Source organism: Pseudophryne corroboree, chromosome 7, assembly GCF_028390025.1.
Source record: "Pseudophryne corroboree isolate aPseCor3 chromosome 7, aPseCor3.hap2, whole genome shotgun sequence".
NCBI classification, from domain to species: Eukaryota; Metazoa; Chordata; class Amphibia; order Anura; family Myobatrachidae; genus Pseudophryne; species Pseudophryne corroboree.
This window is the reverse complement of record NC_086450.1, coordinates 400,714,835-400,721,248: the sequence shown is the minus strand read 5'-3', so window position 1 is coordinate 400,721,248 and position 6,414 is coordinate 400,714,835. Positions and strand designations below refer to the sequence as shown.

The window sequence follows — 6,414 nt, the reverse complement described above, 5'->3', positions numbered from 1 at the left end:
GAACGTCAGAACATTTTTAGGTTGGTGGGGCAAGCTATAATCTCATTTGGTGCCCATGGAACTCTGAGGTAGAACTGTGTGAGGTGACTTGTGAGGAGTCCAGGAGGCAGAGCCACGAGGAGGAGGAGGCAGTGGCACCACAGCAAGGAGGAGGCGGCACCATGGAGAAGGAGGCCTAGAGTACCAGGGACTGAGGCCCTGCGATGGGGGGAGGAGGAGCCTGGGACCCCGGCAGCCATACAGCCAGCAGAACCTTCTTAATGCTAAAGGTTAGGCTGGCTGGTGGGACCACCGAGTAGAAGTTCCTGGAGGATATAATGTGTGGCCTTTCACCTGACTGCACTCCTCCACTCCTGTACATTGGCACCTCTCTCATGTTTGGGGGTGGCGAGCTGTAACCCCCATTCTGGCGCCTATGTATTACATTCTAAATAAATTATACAAGTGTTCAAAAAGCTAACATTCCAGATTAATCAGAGACCTTAAAGGAGACTTTAATAAAATTGTTAAAGAAAGTAGCAACAAAGAGAAACATATTATGAGGGGGAAATCTTAATTTCCGTGAAGGGTCTTCCAAAAGACATACTGTACAGCAATCTCTCAAAGTTAGTTTCTTTTAAAAAATTACAAATATAAACAAAAAATATAAAAAGGAGATAAAAAAATACAAATAAAAACAAAGATAAAATATTGCAGGTAAATAATGTATGGAAAAAATGTAATAAAAACAGTTTATTAATTTATTGACCTACTGTACATGTATGTACAGTCCCTTATTTCTATTCTATATACTAAACTATCCCAAATGATATGTAAACCCCAAAGTGAACACATTGAGATCATATGGAAGCAGAGTCCTAAGACACACAACCTCCGAAATTGGTCACCCCCTCTGAATGTGGGTGGGCTAAATTCGATACCTGTGATCTGGGGTCCCTGAGTGCAAGTAGAAAAAATGATATGGCACACGCTGATTCTCTATTCTATTGAGAATATTCCTATGGTGTGCTCTATTCAGATGCATTGTGGTTCGGCCCACGTACTGTACCTTAGATGTAACATACAATATGTACAGTACTTTTACAATTGATAAAGGATTTTATTGGAAAACTTATCCTGTGTTCTTAGAAAACAAATGTGAAGATCTGTGCCAAATATGTTCATACAATACGATACATCTAGAGTGTCCACGTCTGAAGCGAGCAATCAACCAACCTCTCAACCCAACAGAGTATGCGGCATACTTTATTTGTGTAGAAAGCATGTTCAGTGATTTCTGTTTTGACTTTCTAAACAGTAATTCAGCAGTTGCCTAAATGTCTTTTGTCTTATCAGATGCAGGCTCCAACCATCATAATCAAATTACGCCAGGGTGTAAGCACTTGTAAGCCAGGCCCCTTCATTCCAACGCAATCGCGAATGTTCCATGGCCATTTTAGTCAAAATTCTCATACCACGTCCTAATTTTACTTTGGCTGTGAGTGCATCCAGTGGCGTATCTATAATGGGTGCAGGATGCGCGGTGAACAGGAGCTCCTGGGCCCAGAGGGGGCCCACACCGCACACACTGCACCCAGTTCTTCAATACTCACCTCAACAGAGTCCCACGTTGCCAGCAGTAGCACTGCACAAATCACCGGAAAAATGGTACGGAGGCCATTTCCCTGGTATTTTGCACATGGCAGTGAGAAAATCACCAGAAAATGTCCCTGTACCAATTCCAAAGAAAACCTGCACATGCACAGTAGACTGACATGGTGCTAGGGTCTACCAGTGCTCAGTGCTGCAGGCTAGAGAGCATCCACAGAGACTGCACACGGGCTCTCTCATCTGTTAATACGGCCCTGAGTGCATCCCACAGCCCGTGTCTATATGCCCATTCCAGACTTCATTCCAGTAACCTACTCATACTGTATTCATTCACAAGTCACGTATACAGCTCTAAAAACAAGTGCAGTGCCACAAGACGTGCTTGCATACAAATAAAGCCACAACTCGCATTTACACCCATCCCAGAATAAGGCCCGCTGCCTGCAGTTTGCGCTGTTTGTCCTTTCAGAACCTAAAATGTAGCTATAGTCAACATACAGTATGTTTTAAAGTGGCATATACTAACACTTACAGATGTCTCCTCATACACCAGGCCTTAATACGCCATGGGGCGTGAGTCACCCTGTGAGAGTGAGCTGTACCAAGTGTTGTAGTGTGGAAACTTTTTCTTTAACTTTGCATCTTATTCACACCACAGATGTCGCAAAACACCACTCAGTATGTACCAGAGATGCTGGAATTAGTTTTACATATGTACAATGTCCCAGATGAAGATGTGAAACATAGCTGCTTCACAGCAGCACTTCATATACAAACTCAGACTCATCACACATAGGGGGTCATTCCGAGTTGTTCGCTCGGTAAATTTCTTCGCATCGCAGCGATTTTCTGCTTAGTGCGCATGCGCAATGTTCGCACTGCGACTGCGCCAAGTAAATTTGCAATGCAGTTAGGAATTTTACTCACGGTTTTTTCTTCGTTCTGGTGATCGTACTGTGATTGACAGTAAGTGGGTGTTTCTGGGCGGAAACTGGCCGTTTTATGGGTGTGTGTGAAAAAACGCTACCGTTTCTGGGAAAAACGCGGGAGTGGCTGGAGAAACGGAGGAGTGTCTGGGCGAACGCTGGGTGTGTTTGTGACGTCAAACCAGGAACGACAAGCACTGAACTGATCGCAGATGCCGAGTAAGTCTCGAGTTACTCAGAAACTGCACAGAGATGTCTTTTCGCAATATTGCGAATCTTTCGTTCGCAATTTTAAGAAGCTAAGATTCACTCCCAGTAGGCGGCGGCTTAGCGTGTGCAAAGCTGCTAAAAGCAGCTTGCGAGCGAACAACTCGGAATGACCCCCATAGATTTTACAGTTGTCACATATTGAATGAATCAGTGCTGTATTGCGGAGCGGTTTTGTTGCACAATGACTAAGACGCACATTTGAGTCAAAAAAACGCTTGACGCAAGTCAAGTCTCTCTGAACCTGGCACACCAAGGAGGGCTGTTTGGAATAACTGTGGCAACACATCTACACTCAGAACGATTAATAAATATTTTATGAGGCACATTTACTTAATGAATTTATGATTGGGTAAAAATAATGGTACAATTTAAAATATTTCAACTACATAGACATTATAATATTTAACCTAAATCAAGGGGTCAATTTTATTTATAAATAAAGTGACAGGGCCAATATAATTTTTTTGTTACTTAGGGCCATCCTAATTAATTCATGATAAAGGGACTTGCCTACTGAAAGTGCCACAAGTGTGCCGTATAACTGCTGTTGCCATTATCAATAAAGGTAAAATAAAATGTAATATTAGCCACATTATTTAATTTAGAAATAGTACTGATGCCTTAATACAAACTTGGTGCCTTGGGCCACTTGCAGGGGTGCAACAGTTTGGTAGTCCAGGGCCAAATAAAATTATGTATGGTCAATGTGATAGACAAAACCAGTGCTGGCGGCCGCAAATAATAAAATACAGTATGTGGACAAACAGAATTGTAACCCGCCACATAACTGACCCTAATAATGACATACAGTATATGCACGTTTTACATAATACACTAATTTCTCAATAGGGAACTGTTGGCCTAGGGGAGCTGTGAAAAAATACTGATACTCTAGGGCACAGGTTCTCAAACTCGGTCCTCAGGACCCCACACGGTTCATGTTTTGCAGGTCACCTGTACATTTTTAAAATGTGACAGTTGGTGATACACAGTGCTCCTGATGGGTGACATGGAAAACGTGAACCGTGTGGGGTCCTGAGGACTGAGTTTGAGAACCACTGCTCTAGGGTGCTGTGATTCACAAAAGTTTGGTTGCTACTGCCTTTATATAGAAGACATTTTCTGCATAATTAAAATATTATTATTTATTATTAACTTGCCCCAAAACATATATTCATTAATTGGAAAATTATTTAAATGCATCACACAGTTATTACTTTGCCATTCATTTTCCTGTGTGTTACGGGTATTGATACAAGTACAGAAAATATTACAATGTTGCAGGCGTTATCTGGCTTTTTCAGGTGAAGATGGGGGTTTGCTTTGAATTACTGAGTTATTTTCTGTTACTATGTGAAAACCATTTTACACCATACTGTATATTTACATTTCATTCATCCCTGCTAAATGGGACGTATACCTATGTGACCAGGTGAATAAACCACATATCAGGACAAGTCCTGACACGCCCTGATACATTGCATGTGACATCACCATAATTCCACAGCGGTGTTCTAACTGCAGCAGGGTATAAAGCAGGGAGCCCAGAGCCCATTCATCAGTCTGACCTTGACCAGAGCTAACAACAACCATGGCTCAGCTAAGAAGACTTCATGCCGGCAGAAGACATGCCAAGAGAAGACGACATGTCCACAGACATAGCCACGTTCACAGAAGACAAAGACGCAGAAGGGCACCGAAACCAAAAAGCCACCGTAGAGGTAAGTCCTCATATAATCCAAGTTACTGTACTGCTATTGTAGGCTAAATATGGAGGGGATAGAAATATCTTTATAGTCCTTGGGGGGATACTTATAATGATGACGGGCAATATAAGTCAACCACCAATTTTTTTCTTGAGGTTTGTTTCCAGTGGATTTTATTATTTCCCTCTAACAAATTCACCAAAATGTAGAAAACCTGTGATGGGACGACATGGCTGCTTGATAAATCCCCCTCCCCCTTTTCTAGGCTGCAAAAGAAGCGCTACAGACTTTAAGAACTATTCATTTCTTCATATGTGAGCTAGCATAAAACAAGTCAACTCTAATAAACTCTCATTTTACATTATAGCAGGCTACAGACGCAGACGCCGCCACCATGTTGAATGATGACCGCCGTCCTGCGCCTTCGCCCTACTCGCTGACTCTTCTGCAACAAAATACCAGAAAATGAATTCAAGTGACACAGCAGGACAATGAAGACTTCTTTTTGGCATACGCTTCGGCATAATCTTACCAGACTCATCAGCAACAAAAATACCAAAAAAAGAAAACAAAGTAACAAAAATAAATAAATAATCAAAATTCAGCACAACTTGGTCTCCCCCGCTCATTTATATTTTAAAGTGTTTATGGTGCTTTGTTTCAGCAAAGAGTTTTCTAGATTCTACAGTTTGGAAAAGTTATTATAAACTGAAGGTTATTTTATGTCACCAGTTTTCAGATTAACTGCAATTTACCAGGTCTATTATACTGTATAATCCTACTAAGGGGTACATTTACTAAAATGGGAGTTCTATTTAAAATGGGATGTTGCCCACAGCAACCAATTAGATTCCAGATATTATCTTCTAGAAGGTGCTAGATAAATGAGAAGTAGAATCGGATTGGTTGCTATGGGCAACATCCCATCTTAAATAGAATTCCCATCTTAGTAAATTTACCCCTCAATGTCTGTCTTGTATAAGAGGGGGGTAATGATAAATACTCTTACAGCTCTCACTGGCTGCCTTCAGGCAAATATGGGTATCACCAGGACATAAAAAAAAGTCCCTTTGGGTATGGAAAGGAACAGATGTGATAGAAGGTTGGTGTACAATTTGGTTTATTAGGCATGTTCATTTGTGACCAAGGGCCAATAGAAGGTACAGAAATGGGCAAATGAAAAATAATAATAAAATGTAAAAAAAAAAAATACCTTAGGTGATAACAAGGTGTGTTATTAAAATAAAATATTGGAAACAATGGAGAACAACAACAATACAAGCACGGTGAATAAATGCTATGCAGTAGGTATTTCAGCTACAGCTAGATGAATCTATATAATTTATAAGACTATACAGAAAAAAAACAATAAAAGCAATAAAATGAGTAAATGCAAACATAAATAATAAATATAACACAGACAGAAAATAGTAAATTCTTATATCTTTAATTGGCCATACAGCTGACCAATACAGTTAGCAGTGTAAACCTTCCCAGATAGGTGAGAAACTTCATTCTCTCTAGTGCTAGTCCCACACAGGCTGCCTGGGCACACAACCCTTCTTCTTTCCACAAGTCCTTTGAGAGCCAGGAGCCAGCGATTCCATTGCATGCTTCCCCAACAGACAAGGGAGGGATTGGGGACAGAGAGACAGGGAGAAAGAGGGAAGGAAGGACATAAATGAGAGATAGGAAGACTGAGATGAGATATGGGGAACAGATCAGAGACAGGAAGATGGAGTGGGGGTTAGAGGGACAGACGATAAGACATAGACAAGGGTGGGGGGGGTGGCTGCGTGGAAGAAGGGGGCAAATATGAGAAAAAAGGCAACTGAGGGTGTTAAGTACAGAGATGAGAGAAGGGTGGTCAGGAGGACATAGGGAGACACAGAGAAAGGTGAGAGGGACAGTGATGAGAGAAG

The 6,414-nt window shown here is 41.4% G+C and overlaps 1 long non-coding RNA gene across 1 annotated transcript; it reads left to right on the top strand.

The window, feature by feature from the left end:
* The first annotated feature begins 4,168 nt into the window (after positions 1-4,168).
* LOC134943783 (uncharacterized) lies at positions 4,169-5,102 on the top strand. The gene is made up of 2 exons (XR_010181749.1): positions 4,169-4,507; positions 4,860-5,102. It is a non-coding gene; the product is annotated as an uncharacterized LOC134943783 (long non-coding RNA).
* Positions 5,103-6,414: the final 1,312 nt, after the last annotated feature.